Raw genomic sequence first — 12,017 nt, forward strand, 5'->3', positions numbered from 1 at the left:
TAGCTACAGCAACTTCAGAAGCAGGATCAGAATCAGATTCAGAAGAAGAAAATGAGGTATATTCTAAAATTCCCAAAGAAGAGTTGATTGAGTCTCTTAAAGAACTCCTTACACATTTTGAAGTAAGAACCAATGAGTTGAAAGATTTAAAAGAAAAATATGTCGATTTAATGAAACAACAAGAATCAACTCTATTGGATCTGAAGGCTTCTGAAGAAAGACTTAGAGGTTTTGACTTCATTTGTAAAACTGATGAAGACAAGCTCAGGTTCTTATGTCAGAAGCTGCAAGAAAAGTGTAATGGAAAACCTTTAAGCAACCATGAGATTGCTCTTGAAGACTTCATCATGTCTGGCATTGACAGAAGCAGAGTTACTTCTATGATTTATAGCATTTACAAGAACAATGGCAGAGGAATTGGTTTTTCAGAAGTGAAAACTAATGAAACCAATCTCAAAGATTGTTGTGAATGTATCAAGGAGGGATTGAAAACAGTTTTTGTACCTGAAGGTGTGAAAGGTAAAGCTGTGGTTCAGTCAGAACCTGAAGCTTCTGGCTCTAAAGCTGAGATTGCATCAAAGCCAAAGAACCTTAAGTCCAAGGTTGTGACTAATTCTGGATCTAAGACATCAAAGATCAGGATTCTGAAGAGATCAGAATTTGTTCCTCAGAGTCTGTTGAAACCAGAATTCAAGATCCTGAAGTCTGGAGTTTAGAAGGACAAAACAGTCACTGTTTCTAAAGTACTAAAACCAAAAGGTGTTAAACCTAAGGTGATGGTTAATCAGAAGCAAACTAAATCACATCCTAAGGAACAAGAACTGAAGAGTAGAACTTCAAATACTAACCTTCCAGGACCCATAGCACAATGGATACGTAAATCTAAACTTGTGAAAAATGCAGATATGTCTAAGAGCAATGCCAAAGCAGAAATCATGGTACCTAGACAGCGGTTGCTCAAGACACATGACAGGAGAAAAGTCAATGTTCCTCAATCTAACAATGGAGGAAGGAGGAAATGTGAAGTTTAGAGGCAACCAGTCTGGCAAGATTATTGGTACAGGAACTATTGGTAATTCCTCTACCTCAATTAATAATGTGTGGTTGGTAGATGGGCTTGAACATAACCTATTGAGCATTAGTCAATTCTGTGACAATGGTTATGATATCTTGTTTGAAAAAGCCAACTGCACAATAATCAACAAGGATGACAAATCTATAATATTCAAGGGAAAGAGAGTAGGGAATGTTTATAAAATCAATTTTTCTGAACTGGTGGATCAGAAGGTGATTTGCTGATGAGTCAATATTTAGTCTATTTTTATGCATTATTTAGTTTAATTTTATTTAGATTTGATTTTATTTTATTTAAATATTAATTCCTTTTTGAATCTTTTTACTTCAATTGCATATTTTATATTTCAGGAATGCATATTGGATGGAAGGAGTCTTGGAGCAAAAGAAAGGAGTCTGGAGCTGGTTTGGAGCAAGAATACGAAGATTCGGGAACAAAAATATAGAGCCCCCAAGTCAGAAGCTTATGTGGCACGGCCGTGCCACCCTCCAGAGTTGCCTTTTGCTGCTTTTGCTTTGGCCCCAAGTTACTCTGTTTTAGTTTTACCGAAAAGCCCTTGTAATTTCTTAGATTTTAAGTCGAATGTAAGCTATAAATAGAGTAGCTCTCCATCACAAATATTCATCTTTATTTTGGGATTCAATAGTGCAATTGTTTTCTTAATAAAGTTCATCTTTTTATTTCTTTACTTTCTTGTTATTTATTTTATGCTTTCTCTCTTCTTCTCCATGTATACGATGAGCATGAGCGAGTAGACTTCTTTGTCTTGGGATTGTTGGATAAGTCTAATGACGTAATCCGAATCAAACCAAGCCTTAAACCTTAATTATATGTAACCCTAATTTCTAATCTAAATTTACCGTTTTAACATGAATTAACCATTATCAAACTGTGGAAGCGAACGCGGAGGGTTTGATAATTGTTAATTCATCATCTCAAATATCAATTCATAAAGCGAACGCGGAGCTTTGATATTCGAACAAGTGAATTTAGACAAGGATTGTGAAACATGAGAATAGTCTAGCAAACCTTGAGACATATAAAGTTTCGATCTTCAAGGGTTCCAAAGGCAATCACCCATGAGAATAGGTGTGGTTGTTGGAGGACGACACTCACTGACTTCGAGAGAAGCTTTGATACGCTTAAGAGAAACTTGTCTTTGGAAATTAGAACTAACGTAAAATTATAAGTTTAAGGGTTTGTTTGTGAAGGATTCGTCATTACGACGAACCAATGATCCCAAGGCTCTCTTTTTATTATTATTATTATTATTATTTACTTTTACTCAACTGAACCTCTCACTTTATAATCTTTCTTCTCCTCTAATCATTCTCTAAAAGTTATTTAAATTGAACAACTCCCTAGCGGAACGATACTCTCTTTTACTACTACTTCGATAGACCGTGCACTTGCGGTTTGGCCTATCAAGTTTTTGGCGCCGTTGCCGGGGAGTTAACTAATTTAATTAACTTTTTCTTTTTGATTAGAATTCCCTTCTTTTTCTTTTATGTTTCTTATTTTTCTGTTATCGTTAACTTCTTGGGTTCTCAATTTTTTATGCGAAAAACCAGAAATCGAGTGGTATTCATTCCCGAGATCGAAAGATTTTTACATAGAAGAAAGAGAGACGCACGAAATAATACCGCCATGGCTTTCACACTCTAAAAGAGTATGCAACGCCGTCTACGGCTGAGCCACAAGCTATTATTGTGTACCCAACGGTTGAGGATGACAACTTTGAAATCAAGCCTGCCCTTCTTAACTTGGTGCAGCAAAATCAGTTTTCGCGATCCCCCGCCGAGGATCCCAATCTTCACATCTCTGCTTTCCTACGAATTAGTGGAACCCTAAAGGAGAACCAAGAGGCCGTAAGACTTCATCTCTTTCCCTTTTCCTTAAGGGATAGAGCTAGCGCTTGGTTCCATTCCCTTGAAGTCGGTTCCATTACTTCATGGGATCAAATGAGGCAAGCATTCCTTGCCCGATTCTTTCCCATCTCTAAAACTGCTAAATTAAGGGACCAAATCACACGGTTCAATAAAAAAGATGGGGAGTCTCTTTATGATGCGTGGGAGCGTTTCAAGGAAATACTTAGACTTTGGCCCCACCATGGTTTAGAGAAGTGGCTCATAGTCCACACTTTTTATAATGGCTTGTCTTACACTACTAAGATGTATGTTGATGCAACTACAGGTGGAGCTCTAATGAACAAGAACTATACGGAGGCATACGCCTTGATTGAAGACATGGCTCAAAATCATTACAAGTGGACCGACGAGAGAGCCATCACTAGTTCTTCATCCTCCAAAAAGGAGGCAGGTATGTACGATGTCTCTAACTATGATCACCTAGCTGCTAAGATTGATGCACTAACCCAAAAATTTGAAACTCTAAATGTTAGGGCCATCAATTCTACTTCTGCATCTCCTTCTTGTGAAATATGTGGTATATCTGATCATATTCGTGTTGATTGCTAACTAGGTAGTGCAATTAATGGTGTTGAGCAAATGAACTATGCTCAATACAACCAATGGATGAGGCAAAACCAAAACTTTTATAAAAATCAAAATCCCTATGGACAAGTAGCACCACCTGGCTATGCAATCAACCAAAGAGTCGCTCCGAAATCTAATTTGGAAATTTTGTTGGAAAATTCTATTGCCAACCAAAATAAACAACTTCAAGAACTTAAAAACCAAACCGGATTTCTGAACGATTCTCTTTCCAAGCTCAATACCAAAGTCGATTCTATCTCTACTCATTCTAAAATGCTTGAAACCCAAATCTCCCAAATAGCCCAACAAGTGGCTACCCTTTCTCAAACACCGGGAGTCTTTCCTGGTCAAACCGAAGTCAACCCTAAAGCTCATGTTAATGCTATTTCTGTTAAGGGTAGTAAGTTAGGAGAAACTATTGCTAAGGTTAAAAACATCGAGAAAGAAAGTGTCAAGCTTTCAGGTGAGAAAACTGAGAAACCACTTGATAAGACCCAAGCTCCTTCCCCTTTAAAACTTGCTAAGCTCAACTTGGAGGGTCAATTTAATAAATTTGTCAACATCCTTAAAAGAATTTGCATTAAAATCCCCTTTGCGGAAGCTTTTTCTAGGATGCCTCTATATGCTAAGTTTTTAAAGGAATTTTTTTCAAAGAAAATGGCTATACATAATGAGACAATAGCTTTAGCTAAGGACACTAGTGCAATTATCCATACCTTGTATAATCGGGAGTGAGACCGTTGACAAAGCCTTGTGTGACTTAGGAGCTAGTGTAAGTTTGTTGCCTTTGTCCCTCTTTAAGAGGATGGGAATAGGAGAGTTGAAACCTACCGAGTTGGTCTTGAAATTAGCTGATCGTTCTACAATAAACTTAGTTGGTTTTGTTGAAGACATACCCGTTAAGATAGAAGGAATATACATCCCAGCTGATTTTGTGGTAGTTGACATTGAAGAGGACGATGACGTCCCCATAATCCTAGGTAGACCCTTCCTCGCAACTGCATGAGCCCTAGTGGATGTTCAAAATGGTAGGATTTTCTTTCAAGCGAGTGATAAAATGGTAGGATTTGAGTTGGAAAGTGTTATGAAAGGTCCCGCTCCTTACTCTTGTGCATTACTTAAAGATCATGATGTGAAAAAAACGCTTCATAGCGTCATCTACACAACATGATCTCATTGATCCATTCTAAGGACTCTTTCTAACCGTCAAGCTAATGACTTTAAAAGAGCGCTTCGTGGGAGGCAACCCACGCATTTATTTGCTTTTGTTTTGTTCGTTTTTTGTAGGTAATTGTCCGAGTACGATTCAAGAAAAGTGAAAAATTTTGAAGCCCCTGTGTCCAGAAGGTTGGCACGGCCCGTGCTAAGGTTGGCACGGCCGTGCCAGATTTTGAAGACCAAAAACCAACCAAACTCCAGAAGGTTGGCACGGCCCGTGCCAATAGGTGGCACGGCTGTGCCCGATCTCTACACCATATAACCTCAATTTTTTTCTTTCTTCTTCCTCATTCTCACACACAAACCTCTTTCATCTTTCAAACTTCTTTCTAAACCTCCACAACCATCCACCTTCAAACCTTCATATCACCTTCAAATCTCCACCAAATCAATCAATTCTTTCACCAAATCAATTCTAAACTTCATTCTAAACAAAACCCTTCCATCAAAAACAACTTTCATCCACCCAAACCCATAATTCACCAAAACCCTATTCCCCTTTAACCTAACCTTAAAACCACAGATTCTTAACCAATCTCCACACCTAAACTCAAAAACCTCACTCAAACATCAAACCCAAACCTAAACCAACCTTTTCCACCAAAATTTTCCCCAAACCCTAAACCTTCACAAAAACACAAAGTCAACCTAAGGTCAATGGCTTCAAGGAGAAGTGGTAAGGAACCAGCAAGATCTTCCGGAGGACCTCCCTCTAAGAAGCAAGCACAAGAGAAGAATCATGGAATCAAGTTTAAGCACAACACATAAAGGGATAGGTATAAAATTCTAATCTCTAAACCCTTGCATCCTTCTCGATATCCTGATTCTCATACTTTAAATGTGCTAGAGCTTAGAGATGATATTTATAGGCTGCTAGGAAAATTAGGATGGACTGATATGTTGAGCCCTGTGAGGGGTTATGAGAATTTCACCTATGATTTTTTGAGTTCCGTTGTTTTTACTAAATATAGGTTGAATTTTGATAACCCTAACCATAGAGTCTCCTTCCGACTAATGAATATTGATTATGATATGTCTCTTCATCATATCCATGACCATTGGGATCCGGCACTAAAGTCTGTTGACTATCAACCGGCTGCCTTTTGGGAACGTATCACCGGTCTTACAAAATTTGTCACTAGATCCAATAAAACTAGCAACATTCACAACCCTGTGCTTAGGTACCTTTAGAGGGTAATGGCTTGCACTATTTGGGGTAGAACCGAGTTAGGGAACACTAGAACCGATGAGCTCTTCATGTTGTGGGCAATGCTTTACAACCACCCCGTAAACACTTGTTTCTACTTACTTGATTATCTAGACTTTGTAGGTACTAGGCGTGCCGGAAAGGGAGAAATAGTGGTGGGTGGCATCATCACATACATAGCTAGGAAATTTGGAGTGGGTGAGGATGAGGGAATCAAACCAATTGAGGGAAACAACAGGCTTAACATGGAGACCCTCATCTCTATGAACTTCATCAAGCATCGTCCACCTATCCATTACCAACTCAAATTAAATGTGCCTATCTTGTTTTTACTTCCTAACCCATCTCGGACTACGACCGAGGTGGAAGAAAATTTGTTGTATGTTGATGGTGACCAGGTACATGAGGAGCAAGATCATGATGAGGGAGAAGGTGCTAACTTGCACCATGATGTAGGAGAAGGTGCTAACTTGCACCATGAGGAAGAGCACCATGACCATGAAGCCAGTGAGCTAAATGAAAATCAAAGATGGGCATGGATGCACAACGAGGTTGAGAGAATAAGCACCGAACAACAAAGGCAAGGTGTTGAATTATCGGGGCTCCGGAATGATGTCCAAAGGGGCAACCGCTTGAAACAAGAGAACAATGAAATGCTCCGGAGGATGATGCAACACCTTAATCTCCAAGGTCCTCCTTATGGACCCCAATCAATTGTGAGCTTTCCTCTTCCTCTCTTCCCTTCTCTCTTCTCTCTTTCTCCTACTCTCTCTATCCCTCTTTCTTCTTCTACATCTTCTCCTTTTATTTTCTTTTAATTTAGCTTTTCTTTGAATCATTGAGAACAATGCTTCTCCTAAGTGTGGGGGGAGCCTAGTAAAGTGTCTAGAGTCGTAGTGTTTCCAAACTCCCTTGAACTTTATTCTTTTGTTTTGTTTTTATAGCGAAAGGCATGATTAAGTAGCTTGTTTTTAATGGAAATTGTGGCATAATTTTTTTTTTGTCTTCTCTTAAAAGGTTGTTTCTTGTACATGAAAGTGATTTCTTGTGTTTTTAGTGTTCTTGCTATACCCACATCTTGTTTTATTGTGAAAAATTCTCCAATGAGAAAAGCACTCAGTTGCAAGAAAAACACTACTATTTTTTTTTACTTCATCAATAATAAGTTCTTAGCTAAACCTATACAAAATTCTTAAAATAAATATCCTTCAAAAATATCTTCTAAAGTTACAATTCAATCAAAAACCCAATTTTTATCCCCGCGTACGCTTTCATCACACATCAAACTTCATATATCATATTTGGTACCTACAACATTATATTAATGTAAGGGTCAATTTCCTTATCCAAATTGGTTTATACTCAATGCACAAGAAACAATGTCATAAAATAGATAATATCAAAACTTATCAATCAAAAAGAATTTAGAAAAATACATTCAAGTCATATGCTTCAAAGTAAGGTTCACAGACATCTTATTTGCAATAAAATAGTTTAAGTCAATAATCAATCACATGTATACAATAGACTCAATGCATGATACACAAGTCTCTCTTTAACTCTGAATCAACTCAGTCTTATTCAATAGAAATCTGAAATTCAGATTCTTTCTTATTTTTAGAGCATGCAACATGTCTATATACCCAATATGCCATAAAGTTTATGGCAATTCTTGTTATTGTTTTAAACAATAACTTATGTAAGTACCAGCCATTAAAAAAAACATTATCAATTCTTGTTACTGTTTAGTAACAAACGGAACCAAACATTTTCTATCACATCGTTTGTTACGTGACAGCTCGCATTATTTTATTTTCAGCTCCAAACATTTTTTTTTTGGCTCGTGCCACCCTCCAGAGTTGCCTTTTGCTGCTTTTGCTTTGGCCCCAAGTTACTCTGTTTTAGTTTTACCGAAAAACCGTTGTAATTGCTTAGATTTTAAGTCGAATGTAAGCTATAAATAGAGTAGCTCTCCATCACAAATATTCATCTTTATTTTGGGTTCAATAGTGACAATTGTTTTCTTAATAAAGTTCATCTTTTTATTTCTTTACTTTCTTGTTATTTATTTTATGCTTTCTCTCTTCTTCTCCATGTCTACGATGAGCATGAGCGAGTAGACTTCTTTGTCTTGGGATTGTTGGATAAGTCTAATGACGTAATTCGAATCAAACCAAGTCTTAAATCTTAATTATATGTAACCCTCATTTCTAATCTAAATTCACCGTTTTAACATGAATTAACCATTATCAAACTGTGGCAGCGAACGCGGAGGGTTTGATAATGGTTAATTCATCATCTCAAATATCAATTCATAAAGCGAATGCGGAGCTTTGATATTCGAACAAGTGAATTTAGACAAGGATTGCGAAACATGAGAATAGTCTAGCAAACCTTGAGACATATAGAGTTTCGATCTTCAAGGGTTCCAAAGGAAATAACCCATGAGAATAGCTGTGGTTGTTGGAGGAATGCACTCGCTGACTACGAGAGAAGCTTTGATACGCTTAAGAGAAACTTGTCTTTAGAAATTAGGACTAACGTAAAATTATAAGTTTAAGGGTTTGTTTGTGAAGGATTCCTCATTACGATGAACCAATGATCCCAAGGCTCTCTTTTTATTATTATTATTATTATTTACTTTTACTCAACTGAACCTCTCACTTTATAATCTTTCTTCCCCTCTAATCATTCTCTAAAAGTTAGTTAAATTGAACAACTCCCTAGCGGAACAATACTCTCTTTTACTACTACTTCGATAGACCGTGCACTTGCGGTTTGGCCTATCATTTGCCTTCTGTTAGTGGATGATAAGAAATGGATGTGGCATAGAAGGTTGGGACATTCTAACTGGAGATTAATCTCTAAGCTTAGTAAGTTGCAACTTGTCAAAGGCCTTCCTGACATTGATTATCATTCAGATGCACTCTGAGGTGCATGCCAAAGAGGGAAAATTGTGAAATCATCTTTTAAAACAAAAGACAATATTGTCTCTACCTCCAGACCCTTAGAATTACTCCATATTGATTTGTTTGGACCAGTTAGCACTGCATCCTTATATGGTAGTAAATATGGATTAATCATTGTTGATGATTATAGCAGATGGACTTGGGTGAAATTCCTGAGAAGTAAAGATCATGCTTGTGACGTATTCAGTAACTTCTGCACTCAAATACAATCTGAAAAAGAAACAAAGATTTTGAAAATCAGAAGTGATCACGGTGGAGAATTTGAAAATGAGTCATTTGAAGCTTTTTGTGAAAAACATGGAATTGTCCATGAATTCTCTTCTCCTAGAACTCCACAACAAAATGGGGTTGTAGAAAGAAAGAATAGAACTTTACAAGAAATGGCCAGAACCATGATCCATGAAAACAATTTAGCAAAACATTTTTGGGCAGAAGCAGTGAATACAACATGTTATGTCCAGAATAAGATCTATATCAGACCTATCTTGGAGAAAACAGCATATGAACTCTTTAAAGGAAGAACACCTAATATTTCTTACTTTCATCAATTTGGATGTAAATGGTACATTCTGAATAACAAGCTCTACCTAAAGAAATTTGATGCCAAGGCCCAAAGAGGAATCTTCTTAGGTTACTCTGAAAGGTCAAAGGCATACAGAGTGTATAATTCAGAGACACTCTGTGTTGAAGAATCTATGCACGTTAAATTTGCTGACAAAGAGCTTGGGGATAAAACTCCAAAGCAAGATGAAAGTTATGCAGAGATACAGGTTCCTGAAGATACTCCAGAACCTGATCAGATAGCTGAATCTGAAGATAGTCCAGAAGTTGAACCCACCTCAGAAGCACATGATGAAGTTGCTTCTGATGAAGTTCAAGATGGCTCTCAGCAAGCTATTCAACCCAAGAATACATTCAAGCATAAGTCTTCACATCCTGAGGATCTAATCATTGGAAACAAAGATAGTTCTAGAATAACAAGATTATACTTCAGACAAGAAGATTCAATGATTGGACTGATATCAATGATTAAACCTACAACAGTTGATGAAGCACTTTCAGATGATGGATGGATCTTAGCTTTGCAAGAAGAGTTGAATCAATTTCAAAGAAATGATGTGTGGGATCTGGTACCCAAACCTCATCATAAGAACATTATTGGAATAAAATGGGTATTCTGAAACAAGTTGAATGAGCAAGGAGAAGTAACTAGAAACAAAGCAAGACTTGTTGCACAGGGTTACAGTCAACAAGAAGGCATTTATTACACTGAAACATTTGCTCCAATTGCAAGATTGGAAGCAATCAGGTTACTTCTTTCCTATGCAGTTAATCATGGCATAATATTATATCAAATGGATGTCAAGAGTGCATTTGTTAATGGTGTCATAGAAGAAGAAGTGTATGTCAAACAACTTCCTGGTTTTGAGGATCTTAAGCATCCTGATCATGTCTATAAACTGAAGAAATCACTATATGGCTTGAAACAAGCTCCAAGAGCTTGGTATGATAGACTAAGTAATTTCTTAATTAAAAATGATTTTAAAAGAGGTCAGGTTGACACAACACTCTTCAGAAGGACCCTTGGGAAAGATATTCTTGTTGTGCAAATATATGTTGATGATATAATATTTGGTTCTACTAATGCTTCTCTTTGCAAGGAATTTTCTAAGTTAATGCAGGATGAGTTTGAAATGAGCATGATGGGAGAGCTGAAGTTCTTCCTTGACATTCAAATTAATCAATGCAAAGATGGAGTTTATGTTCATCAAACATAGTATACAAATGAGCTTTTAAAGAAGTTCAAGCTTGAAGACTGTAAAGTGATGAACACTCCAATGCATCCTACATGCTCCTTAAGCAAAGAAGATGAAGTAGCAAAGGTAGATCAGAAGTTGTACAGAGGTATGATTGGTTCCCTGTTATACCTCACTGCATCTAGGCCATATATTTTATTCAGTGTATGCTTGTGTGCAAGATTCCAGTCAGATCCTAGAGAATCACACTTAACTGCTGTTAAGAGAATCTTCAGGTATCTGAATGGAACAACTAATCTTGGACTCCTTTATAAGAAATCCTTAGATTATAAGCTAATTGGATTATGTGATGCTGACTATGCTGGTGATAGGATTGAAAGAAAGTCAACCAGTGACAATTGTCAATTTCTAGGTGATAATCTTATATCATGGGCTAGCAAAAGCCAAACAACTATTGCTATGTCTACAGCAGAAGCAGAATACATTTCAGCTGCAAGTTGTTGTACACAACTACTTTGGATGAAACATCAGTGGAAGATTATCAGATTATTGCTAATAGTATTCCCATTTATTGTGATAATACTGCTGCTATTTGTTTGTCTAAAAATCCAATTTTGCATTCAAGAGCTAAGCATATTGAAATCACACACCATTTTATCAGAGACTATGTTCAAAAAGGAATTTTAGATATACAATTCATTGATACTGAGAATCAATGGGCTGATATATTTACCAAGCCTTTAACTGTTGAAAGATTTGATTTTATAAAAAAAAATTTGAACATGCTTTTTGTGTCTGATTAAAAGCTTGCTTGCTCCTGAATAAGATTTTAGGTTCTGAAGTCAGTTCTGAAGCCATGGTTCATCAGAAGCTCTTTATTGAGGTTCTAACGAAAATGTGTTTATGATGATGACGTCAGCATCTGAAGTCCAGAAGCTGGGTTTTGTACTTCTGAATAGTAGAGTTAATGGAAACGCTAGAAGTTACTTTTTGGTAGCACTGGCCCACTAACTTGGCAGTTACTCTGAGAACTTCTGACGTGGTTTATTTGTATTGGTGTATAACTAAATAGGGCAATGATGCATTTATGCTTTGAAAGTACTACCTCGCGCCCCCAATGTCATTAATGCTATGTTTGTTTGTCCCTTTGCATGTGAAACGTTTTTACTTAAAACACCTAGTCAATTCACACACTAGTCACTTCACAACAAACACTTTCTGCTTCTAACCTTTCTTTGCGAAGTAAGCACAATCGTTCTCTCAAACCTTAGAACCCTAAAACTTCAATCTTCTTCA

The 12,017-nt window shown here is 37.0% G+C and overlaps 1 non-coding gene and 1 pseudogene across 1 annotated transcript; one reads left to right on the forward strand and one right to left on the reverse strand.

Annotated features, from left to right (window-relative positions):
• The first annotated feature begins 380 nt into the window (after window positions 1–380).
• On the forward strand, window positions 381–4,899 carry LOC146955316 (uncharacterized; annotated as a pseudogene).
• LOC146955317 (small nucleolar RNA R71) lies at window positions 3,085–3,191 on the reverse strand. The gene has a single exon (XR_015025177.1). It is a non-coding gene; the product is annotated as a small nucleolar RNA R71 (small nucleolar RNA).
• Window positions 4,900–12,017: the final 7,118 nt, after the last annotated feature.

Source organism: Medicago sativa, chromosome 1 (genome assembly GCF_051527215.1).
Source record: "Medicago sativa cultivar Bolivia chromosome 1, Bolivia_mono, whole genome shotgun sequence".
Taxonomy (NCBI): domain Eukaryota; kingdom Viridiplantae; phylum Streptophyta; class Magnoliopsida; order Fabales; family Fabaceae; genus Medicago; species Medicago sativa.